We start from the raw sequence: 10,582 nt of genomic DNA, 5'->3' as shown, positions 1-10,582 counted from the left end.
CTGTCTGGTAAAAAAAAAAAAAATAAAAGGGAAAGAAGATGAAAAGAGCTTTGTTGGCTATGGCAGAGAGAGATGGCTCTCTGGCATAGGAGTCCTCACCATTGGTGTGGGACTTTCCCCCCTGCTTCATGTTGGCATTAGCAGCTGGGATCTCTGGGAACCTCTTGCTCTGATCTTTGATACCTGGACACAAGTGGTGCCATATCTGTGTGGAAATTTTCTTGTGGCACAGTGGGGAGCAGAAGTCAGGGGCCCTACGACTCCAAGGAGCCTGTGCTGCAGGTTTTGAGGAGGTGAGGGAGCACCCACATCTATATATGACCTCCACAGGTCTGGAAGAAGCTCCATAAAAGTCTTCTTGAGTCTGATGGCCATGAATATGAAGAAGCACACTCCTTCTGAGCAGCATTGATCTCCTGAGCCAAAAAAACCAGGCCTGTGTCTTACCTTGTCCAGTTTATCAGGGCTGTCTTCTTGGCCTCTGCCTCCAGCTCTGCACTGCTGAATTTCCAGCTGCTACTGTTATCCCAGGGTCTGTGCTTGCAGCCAGTTGTGAGGCACCAAACCTGTCTGTGTAAGCTGCATCCTGATTGTTGGCCTTGTGCTCAGGCAGAAAGTGCTTGGGGAACTCCATGGGGACAGAGAAAAAATACCATTGAAAGAGTTGTGGATCCTGCCATGGCAGGAGAAGTGTGGATGGCTTAGTGGTTGATGTTAACTGCAGGGACTTTCTGCAACATAATACAGTCATGCCCTTTGGACCTGATCGATCCCTGCACGCACCTGGCTAAGCAAGTGCATGGGACACTGCCACACGGTTCCAAGAGTTTCTTTTGCTCATGAAGATTGTGTATTGAAGCTGCTGGAGCACATTCACCTTGGAATGTGGACCTCTCAGTGTTTACAGTGGGGTTCCTTGTTTTCACACCCACACCACCACCTTTCCCCTGTGTAGAGGTGCCTGAAGCTGAGCTGGTTTTCTTCTGACTCAGGCATTCGTATCTGCATGCTTTGTGCTGCCAGAGCAGAGCACAACCATTTACGTAAGGTTTTGTTTTTTTTTTTGTAGTTTGTTTGGTTTGTTTTTTTTTTTTTTTTGGGGGGGGTGGTGGTTGGTTTTTTTTTTTTTTTTTTTGTCCTGGAAGTTCTTGCAGACAGGATGGGTACAAGGGACTTTGTCCTGCCAGGCAGCCAGATAAAGCACTCAGTGATTCAGCATTTATTGCACCCTACACAGATTCCTCTGTTATCATACCAGCAGGAATGTGGGGCTAGAAGGGATCTCCTAGTCATCATCAAATTTCCCAGCAATGACAAACAGTGAGTCATAAAGTCCCTCTTGTTAATTTATCACAGTCCATCTTAAGTCATTGTGAATTTTTTTGGCAGGTTATTCAAGAACTTCACTTTGACAGAAGGAAACTTGTTTCTGATTTGCAGCCCACATTTTTTCATTGCCTATTTTTGTCTACTTGTTCTCATGCCAGTGCTATCTTCTAGCTAGTAGCTGTGCTTCCTTCCCATTCTCCAACCTACTCTCTTACATGCTGATGAAGAATGTGGCCTCTTCTTCCCAGGATCCCTGGTCTACTCAGAAAAGAGACTATTTTTAGTTCCCTCTAGCAGCTCATACCTACCCCTCTTTCAGTCTGCAGGAAGGCTTTGAGGAAGAGCCCTGGTTTTATTGCTCCCAAGTCATATCCTTCCCTTGGCAGCCATGTGAGGATGGCTGTATACACTGTTCCCTGCCTCCAGCAGCACAGGAGGCCCAGGGTGCTAGGACAGGATCATGCTCAACTTTGAAAAGAGAGAAGAAATATTCATTGGGAGTTAGAATATCAGAAAGGCAAGCTAGAAGTAGGCAAAATTCCTGAGGGTCATCAGGAAGCTGACATTTTCTCTGCAACTCTGCACTGGCCCTGGGTTCCCAGTACCCACTGGGTCCTAGATTTACCACCAATATGTTAATAATCTCACAGAAGGGCTGTCCATCCATGTTTCCTTTCAACACACCTCCTGCAATTGCTGAGAGATGCACCTCTGCCCGGAGAGTGCAGAAACCATGAAGAGCTTTTATTTCTTGGAGTTTCCTATGGCTTAGAAAATCCATAAGGACCTGAGTTCCTTAGAAAGCCCTTGGTACCTCTCAAGGGGTTCACAGAAGGGGAAAATGAAAGCCCACCCCTCTGCAGTATCCTGATGACATGATCCAACATAGGAACAGCATAGATATTTTATTAGAAAAGGTGAATATAATGAGCAAGGCACCCTTCTGGAGTTGTGCACTGGTTTCCAGGCAATTGCACCTCATATCTAACCCAAATGAGTTGGGTGATATTTCAAACCAAAGAGAACGGCAGGAATAATATTAGCTGATGCAATCACACCTTGAATTTACAGCAGTGCTAGGCTGCAAATGCTAGTGCTAGATCCATGAACAGTGGGATACTCTGTACATGATTACAGCAAATTCAAACCCTGTTTGAAAGCAGCTGGGTTTTGATTGGGTATTTTTTAACAGTCCCTCAAATAGAGATGGATAAAGACTTCCTTTTCTCTGACAGGTGAATCTTACATTGAAGGTGAACTACACTTTGGCAACTATCAGTTAATTTCCTTGCTATTACAGCCTTTTTCATGCCAGTAACAAAAACACATTTAGAGCTCTCCTGCTTCTGCAGTCCATTCTTCACAACCCTCCAATGGTGAAGCCTTTTTCCTAGTTCTGCAAATAACTGATAGGAGTGTGCTGCAGTCAGTGGGGGAGCCAGGCTCTCCCTTCCCTGGAAACCCAGCATTACTGGGTACATGCTGTGCCTCAGTACAACACCTTTGGGCTAAATACTCACTGCCTTCTCCTGGAATAAAGCTCCCAGCCCCTACTGCCTTCAGCTACAGCTGCCTGAGAGCATCTAAATTAAGCCTCTAAAGCAGACAAACCCAAGAACAACAAAGTGTATCCAAGGATGACATGGGGTCTAATTTACTCAAGGAGGAAGCTTGGGGTCAACAGCATTGTCTTTTCTACTGACTGTTATGCTCCTGTTAGAAAGAAAAACCATGGTCTCTTCTGTCACTCACTGGCATCTGGCATTCAAGTGCCACCTCCCTGAGTCACATCAAGATTTCTTCACTATATGTTTGCAAAACTAGACCTGAGTGGTTCACCAGCAAGGCCTGAGTGACCAGTAGGACCTATGAAAGAACAGAAAACAAGAGCTGATGCTCCCAGGTGGGTCCTTTTTAACTTCATTAAATAGCAGGTTTGGGATGGCAGTGAAAATCCCAAATGTCCTCTTGAAAAAGTGAGTGAGAGGCCAGAGAAGATGGAGAAGGAGTTCAGACAACAGTCTGGAGTTCAGACAACAGGGGAGACCAATGTTTTTACTGTTGAGTAGTTGCTATATTAGGTGTCTTGTTTACAACAGCTGGTTTTAGTGAATTGAATAATTCTGTGCACGTTTATGCATATATTTGTGTCTTTACACAGAGGAAAAACATCTCACTTTCTCAGGATCATCCCACCGTCTGGAAAAATTGGAATTTGACAATCACCAATAGAAATAGAAAAGAACCTGCTCCCCATCAACAAGTATGTGATCTCTACCACGAGGCAAAGATTTTTCTAGATAATGACAGCATTAGAAACAGGCCCACAAGCATGTGAGGTATGTCTGGTAAAGCACTTAAATAAAAAAATTGTCCTGCAGCTTTCCACTGGGAAAAATTAGTGTCCTGCAACACAAGTGTGGTCCCCTGAGCTGCAGGGGACCACACTCCTACAAGGAGAGATGACACCTCCATGCTGGACACAGCAGGGGCCTATTTATTTTACGGAATTGGGCCATCCTCCCCCTGATCCAGACAGCATCAATCTTGCAGCAGCAGCAGGAGGTCAGGTAGGTTTTGCACTGACCACTTACCTTCCGGTACAGCTGGAAATCTAGGAACAATATACTTTCCACAGTTATTCAATGGATTTCAAGATCGGTGCCAAGCCCTGTGTGGCCAACAGCTGAGCTACAGAGATTCTCTCTCTCCTTTTACAGGATTATTGTAAAATAATTTCTCTCCATGAGCAGTTTAGGGCTGTTCTAATGCACAGTCATAAATGAGACATTGACTTCTGAAGATCTTCCTTCCCTTAGGGTGGCAGATGAAGGAATGGGTCACAGCTGTGTTCTGCCACAACATGCCTGGAAGCGTTGAGAGACACGCTTTCCTCACAGGGAAATTTCCACTGTCTCCTTGAATTTGCAAGTTTGCAACCTACCTGTGAAGTATAAAGGAAATGCTAGGCTGACCAAAACAGATGTAAGAAATTGATTTTCTCATGCCATTCAAGCAGCAAGAGCTGTTCTGCTGATGTCTGTGTCTGTAGGAAAGAGCACAGTGACTTCCACTTTTGACATAAACCTTGTGGCTTTTTTTTTCCCAGCAACTTAGCAAGCATGTCCAAGCCCAGGATAAGAGAAATACCTTTAATAAACCTGAATATCATCTTTGTTAAAAAAACTTGATCAGTGTAAGTGAAGTTCATGACACTGTGCTGAAAAGGATATTGCTCAGATTAATTCTGCTCAAGCAGATTGCTCCTTTAACACTGCCTATGACTTAAGTCCTCAGTATAATACCACTATTTTTATGACTCAGCAGTCACCAATTGAATAAATTAATTCAGGAAATGTTTCAGCTAATGATGAATTTGTCCTGAAGCAAAAAGGTCTCCAATGAAGAGTAAAATATGAGCGGCCCGGAGTATGCAGCAATTAGCAGATTTTGATCATTGATGAGAATAGAAATGAGAAAAACAAAGGTGAAAAAAAGTGAAATACTATATGATTGCATTATCTAACAATTAACATTCCTATGCATAGGGGTGCATAATATCTCCTGCATATTAAGGCTGCACAGGATTTCTCATTAAAATATCTTGGATTCACTTGCTTATAATTTTCAGAGTGATGAAAAGTTAAAATGAAAGTGGTTCAGGACATTAACAAGAAGAAAGCTAAAAAAATGCATTGGTCCCATTTAATGTATATCTTAGTTTGTTGTCTGAGACACAACACCATACAAACTGGAAATCTAGATTTGATGATCTTGACAAAAGCTATCCAAACTGGACCACACTTTATGACTTTGAAAAATCATAGACCACATAGGTTTATGGAAGCTTATTAGCACTTACTGGACAAAAAGCCATCCCAAATCATCCCAAATCAAGTCCTAGCTGAGTATATTCTATGTCCTTGCAGCTGCTGGAGCACTCATCACCTGGGCTGTGCACAAGTGGTAGCCAAGCCCCACTGCCTGCCAGGCGTTGCAGTGGGAGGCTGCACTGAACTGAGAGCAAAGTGGGGTTCATCTCATTAGGTGACGACCACCACACTGGCTGTGAAGCAGCATGGCAGGAGGAGTGGCTGTGGTAGCCAGATGTGGGAGGAAAGAGATGTATCTGTTTGAAGAATCTGCTGTGACTGGGGTTGGAATAGCTGGGGGAGGAGGTGGTGAAAGAGGGAAAGATGGTGTGACTGGGGCAGAGGCAGGAATGGGGGGAGGCTGATTTTCTGCATTAACAATGAACAGCAATCAGAACAGTGAGAAGGATTAAGCCACCAAGGATTCAGAGTTTGGGAGCAGCTGTTGGGCAAAAAAGAAGGTGAGGAAGTAGGGAAAACAGTATAGGTAAAAAAAAAAAAGTGTGATGGCAAAACAAGCTAGGGGACTGGGAGGGGGACAGAATTAGGGTGTGGGCATGATTTGAGGTGGTATTTAACTAGTGGAGGCAAGAGTGGGAAGAGGAAAGACCCTACCTTGACAGTGGTGGGACAGGGAGCAGAAGATGTAGCAAAGGAGCTGTTTGCTTTCAAGGGTCTGAAGAAGGAATAGGATTGGAGAGAACATGGATGGCAAGAAGCAAAAAGCTCCTGGTGGTACATATTGTTTTCCAGAGTTTGTGATGGAACAAAAGCAACCTTAGATTTTTGTCTTAGCTGCTCCCAGCATGTGGATCTGAAAGGCAAGTTTCTCGTGCTTCCCCTCTTACTGCCACCCTAACCTTTGTTAGTTTGAAAGGTCACAGTCACCTTGATTTTCTCTGCCAGTCCCTGGAAGAGGTCTTTATCAGGAGGCTCTTACAAGGGGTGAATGTGCATATCATGCCATCCTTGCTAAGCTGGGTTGGCTTTAAAACAAACTGACCAGCATCTGGAAAAGCAGGACACTGTAGTTTGTGCCAAAATGGCTCTGAAATCAAGCATTCAGAAGTTACAGAAAACTGGAATTAAAACAATGTCCACAAACCTAATTTGGTTTAATTTTGGTATGTATGACTTTGTGGAAAAGAGGCCTGGAAGGGACCTCAAGGAGCCATCTGGGGACTCCAGTCCATCTCTTTCTCTCAAGGCAGGAACAATTATTCCTAGTTGATTCTTGACAAATGTTTCTCTAATTTTCTTTTGTGAGACAGACATTAATTACAGGGTCACATATTTTTTTCTTAATGGCATCCTGCCTTAGTGCATAAAATATACTGGGACCATGCTATGAAGGAGACTGGGAACACAGCTAGAGAAAGGACAGACTCATGGTTCAGCTTGTGGACTGCTGCCCTGGAGAACTGTCTGTGCTTTAGAGTTCCTGGGTGGTCATGTAAATCCAGCTTCTCCCGGGCAGTAATTAATTGTATTTTCTCCATTTTCTGGGTGCACAATTTCAAAATACTGACTCTGATTTATTTTTCCATGCTTGGTGCCCTGTTTTGATGCAGACTTAGGGGTTTAATTTTACCACCACCACCCAGACTGCCCAGACCTTGTGGCATTGGTTTTCATAGAGTGGGAAATAAAACTGAAGTTGTTGTGTGCTGTACTCAGCACTGTCACATGTCACTCTTCTCCCACTTCTCATCTGACCCTGCCCTGTGCACTTTGTCAGCTTCCATCTCCCTGGACCTTCCTTACTCTGCTGAAAGCATGTGTATGAAACCTCACAGTCATTAATGGGATTCCCAGATCCTCTATTTTTTTTTTTAATGGACAATTCTTCTGAGTATTTTTTAAGTTCAGGTTTCTCCACAACCACCTCATCCTCAGAGGCACATGCATTCAGTGCAATTAATTACACCAATAATTAATTTCCTCAGGGAAAAATCAGCCAAACACACAAGAAGCAAGAGCATACAGCACACCAAGAACTACTGTAGTGATTCACAGAATCATCACAGGAATGTGGAGGATAGAAGTGACCTCTGGAGATCATCTAGTTCAACCTCCTGTTAGTCAAGGTGGGTCAGCTATACCTGGTTATCCAGGACTGGGTCCAGTCAGATTTTGTACATTTCCATAGATGGAATCATAGAATGGTTTGAATTAGAAGGAACCTTAAAGATCACCTTATTCCAACCCCCGTGCTGTCACAGGACTCCACATGAGAGTGACTAGATTATAATTCCCCAGATGCTTCTTCTTGTCCTGTTGAAGATAGGAGTGGCTTTTGGCTTTCTTCCAGGCCTTGGGAACCTCTCCTGATCAGTGTTACCTTTTAAAGAGTGGCCTTTTAATTAAATTATCCAGTTTCCTCAGCACTTTTGGGCCCCTTGCTCATGGGCCTGGGATTGCTGAAGGACACTGTCACTAGAAAGGCTTCCTCCTGGGCTACCTACCCCTGCTTCCACCTTTTGTGCATTTCCTTTTTATGTCAGAGTTTAGTCATGATCTCTTTGCTCATCCACACATGCCTCCTGCCACCATTGCTTGATTTTCTTCTTGTCAGGATGAGCCACTCTTGAGCTTTAAGGAGATGATTAAACAGCTCAACCCTTGGTTTCTAGTTTGAGATCTTGATCCTTATTGTGGCTAGAGCAAGAGGTTTCAGAGCATTTTATAAATGTTCCCATACATCCACACTTAGAGAGTGGTTTGAATTCAAACAGCACATCAGCACGTTTCCAAACAGCACTCTTTACCAAAAAAAAGGGATCAGTGTTATCCAGGTTCTTGCCCATCAGTGATATCCTGCATCAGTGACTTTCAGAGTCCAGTTAGAAATGTAACTGTCTTCCTGTCACCTTGTGGGAGGCTTCTTAGTCCAGGGGCCACTTACCAGGCAGGTCTTTCTAGAGTCCTTCCATGGGTGTAGAGGAGAGACAAGCTCCTCTAGGGGCAGTTTAAAAGCAACCACACTTGAGAATTAGAATAATCTCCTGGAGAATTGTCTCACCTTCCAGTGACTAGCACAAACTTCTACTTTGAGTGCCTGAAATATGCAGTAACTGCTTAATTTAAAAATACTCCCTCCTACTGCTTTTGAAAGTGCCGCCTTTCCTGTTAATTGCATTGTGCCCTTGTTCCCGTGCTATGAGGCAAAGAGAATATCCTTTTGAACTCAGAATGGCATCATCAGCTTGATATGGCTTAAATCCAGTCCAATTAAAAATACATAAATGTGGCACTTCCCTTAAGTCAGATGTCCTGAAATGACTCCTTTATAAAAAGGCGTTGTTAATTCTGCCGGGCCTTTTCTGCTTGCAGACTCTTTTCTTAGGGGTCATTTGTAGTGTCGCCTGCTCTAATCACGATAACCTGGTTTAAGCTCACCCGTTTCCTTTCTGTGTCCTTACATGCCTACTCGTTGTTGCCTGTTGAGTTTAACCTTGCTCACGCTGCTGGCTTGCAGCCTCTGCAGGGTCTGAGAGGAGTGCTCATCCAAGTCTTGCAGAACAGCATGTGAGCAATAGCGGCTGGGCTAGATCAGGAGATAAGCTTTGCTGACCATTAGCAAAACAATGGACTGTACGCTCAGTGCTGCTAAATACACAAAATAAACAGGGAGAGGAAAAAAATAGGTTCCTCGTAACAATTACGGTCACAAAATGTTCAGGAGGAAAGGAGATTCTGGAAAAGATTGGTTGGGCTTTTTTTTTTAAGGAATGCAATTGTTTCCATTGATTTCTAGTGCTTTTTGGTGCTTTCGTGCTACTGGTTTCTTGTTTCCAGCCAGTTAGATCTTGCTGCCTGATCCTGAATCCTGCCTTTTAAAAAAGCTTTTGAATTATGTCTAATAGGCTGAAGCAAAAGCAACATGGGTTGTTAGCCTGATCAAATTAGGTGTGCAGAGTGTAAAAGATTTTATGATGTCAAGCAGTCTACAGGGAATTAGGGGAAAGAGTCATGTTTTATGGGAAACACCCAGGACTTGAGTTTTAAAGATACAGCAGAGTCTTCTCTGTTCTGATTCCTATGCCTGTTTTTAAGTTTTGTGCTTGCAGACCCTCTAGCCTGTCCACACATTTGCTACCTTTTTATATTTGATAGCTCAGTTTCAGTGCCATATTTTCCCAGATGTTTTAGAGATTTGAGAGAGAGCTCTCCATTTAAAAACAGCTGTCTCTCCATCTCAGGGCAAGGACAGCTGTCAACACCAGATGTACAATGTAAGATGCAGCAACAATTAGTAACGATTTGCCAGCCAAAGATGAAGGAAGTAGTGTGTGATGGTGATTAGTGAGCAGCCAGGGACAGGGATCATTAAATCAATTAAGAGTGCTTGGCAAAACCTCAATGAACTAAATGAAAATACTGTTACATTTTTGGCCACTTCATAATTAGCTGAACATTTTCTCCCAGATTCTGGAGAATCACCACCTTTAATTCAGAGCTGCCAACTAGAGACCCCAGTTCACAGGAGAGACATACAACAGCACAAGGTCACTGCTGTAGCTGATGTATGACCAAAGTTTGATGGCTCTATTCAACCATTTTGCTATGTGTTTTCTATTGCAGAGCAATCATTTCTTTCTGCAGATGTACTGTAGCACGGTTTGTCTTGTGGATATCAAGAACAGCTCTAACCCACCAAGCACTATTGTCCTCTTTCTCCCTCGCAGATCTGGCTGTCTTGGGGAGACCTGTACCCATGCAGTTATTCTCAACCAGGGTAAAAACAGCTTCAACAGCAAGAGCTGGATGAGCATTTCACTGCAGTTAAAGATGGTAATTTTGCTCTGCAGAGAGCCCTTCCATTAGGGATAGCATCCCAGGCAGACTTCACCAGGCCTATTGCTGCTTTCTTTGCTGCTTTGATGATGCAAACATCTATTCTCAACAGCCTTTTCTCCTGTTGGCACCTTGCACCATGTGCAATGCTCTCTTTCCAAAAACAATTTCAGTGGGAACTAGCAAATCCTCTTCCTGTGTTTGTGAGAAGGCACAATAAACCTCATCACCCTGGTGCAACATTCCCCAGCTGTCTGAAGGAGGAAGTGGAGAAAAATCTCCTTTGTTGGCTGTTGTGCCTGGTTCCTGGTACAACTTCTAGGTCACTGTGATGACTTGGAAAGCCAGCCTGGATCTTTTCCCCTGCACATGCCTCTTCCGTACGTCTACCAAGATCCAGCTGAAAAGTAGTCCTAATCCTGGGGCTGTAGTTAAGGCTGTCTATCTCTCCGGGGTTTTCTCAAAATAACTGAAGGCCTCAGGAATCAGGCTGGCTTTAACTCTCTTTACTTTGAAAGTCTCCTCAACAGCCAGTTTGGAACTTGACTGGGGAAGCAGGGAAATTACAAGCATGGGACATCCAC

This window comes from Lonchura striata, chromosome 2 (genome assembly GCF_046129695.1).
Source record: "Lonchura striata isolate bLonStr1 chromosome 2, bLonStr1.mat, whole genome shotgun sequence".
NCBI lineage: Eukaryota > Metazoa > Chordata > Aves > Passeriformes > Estrildidae > Lonchura > Lonchura striata.
The sequence above is the reverse complement of the archived record's forward strand: the minus strand, read 5'-3'. Positions refer to the sequence as shown.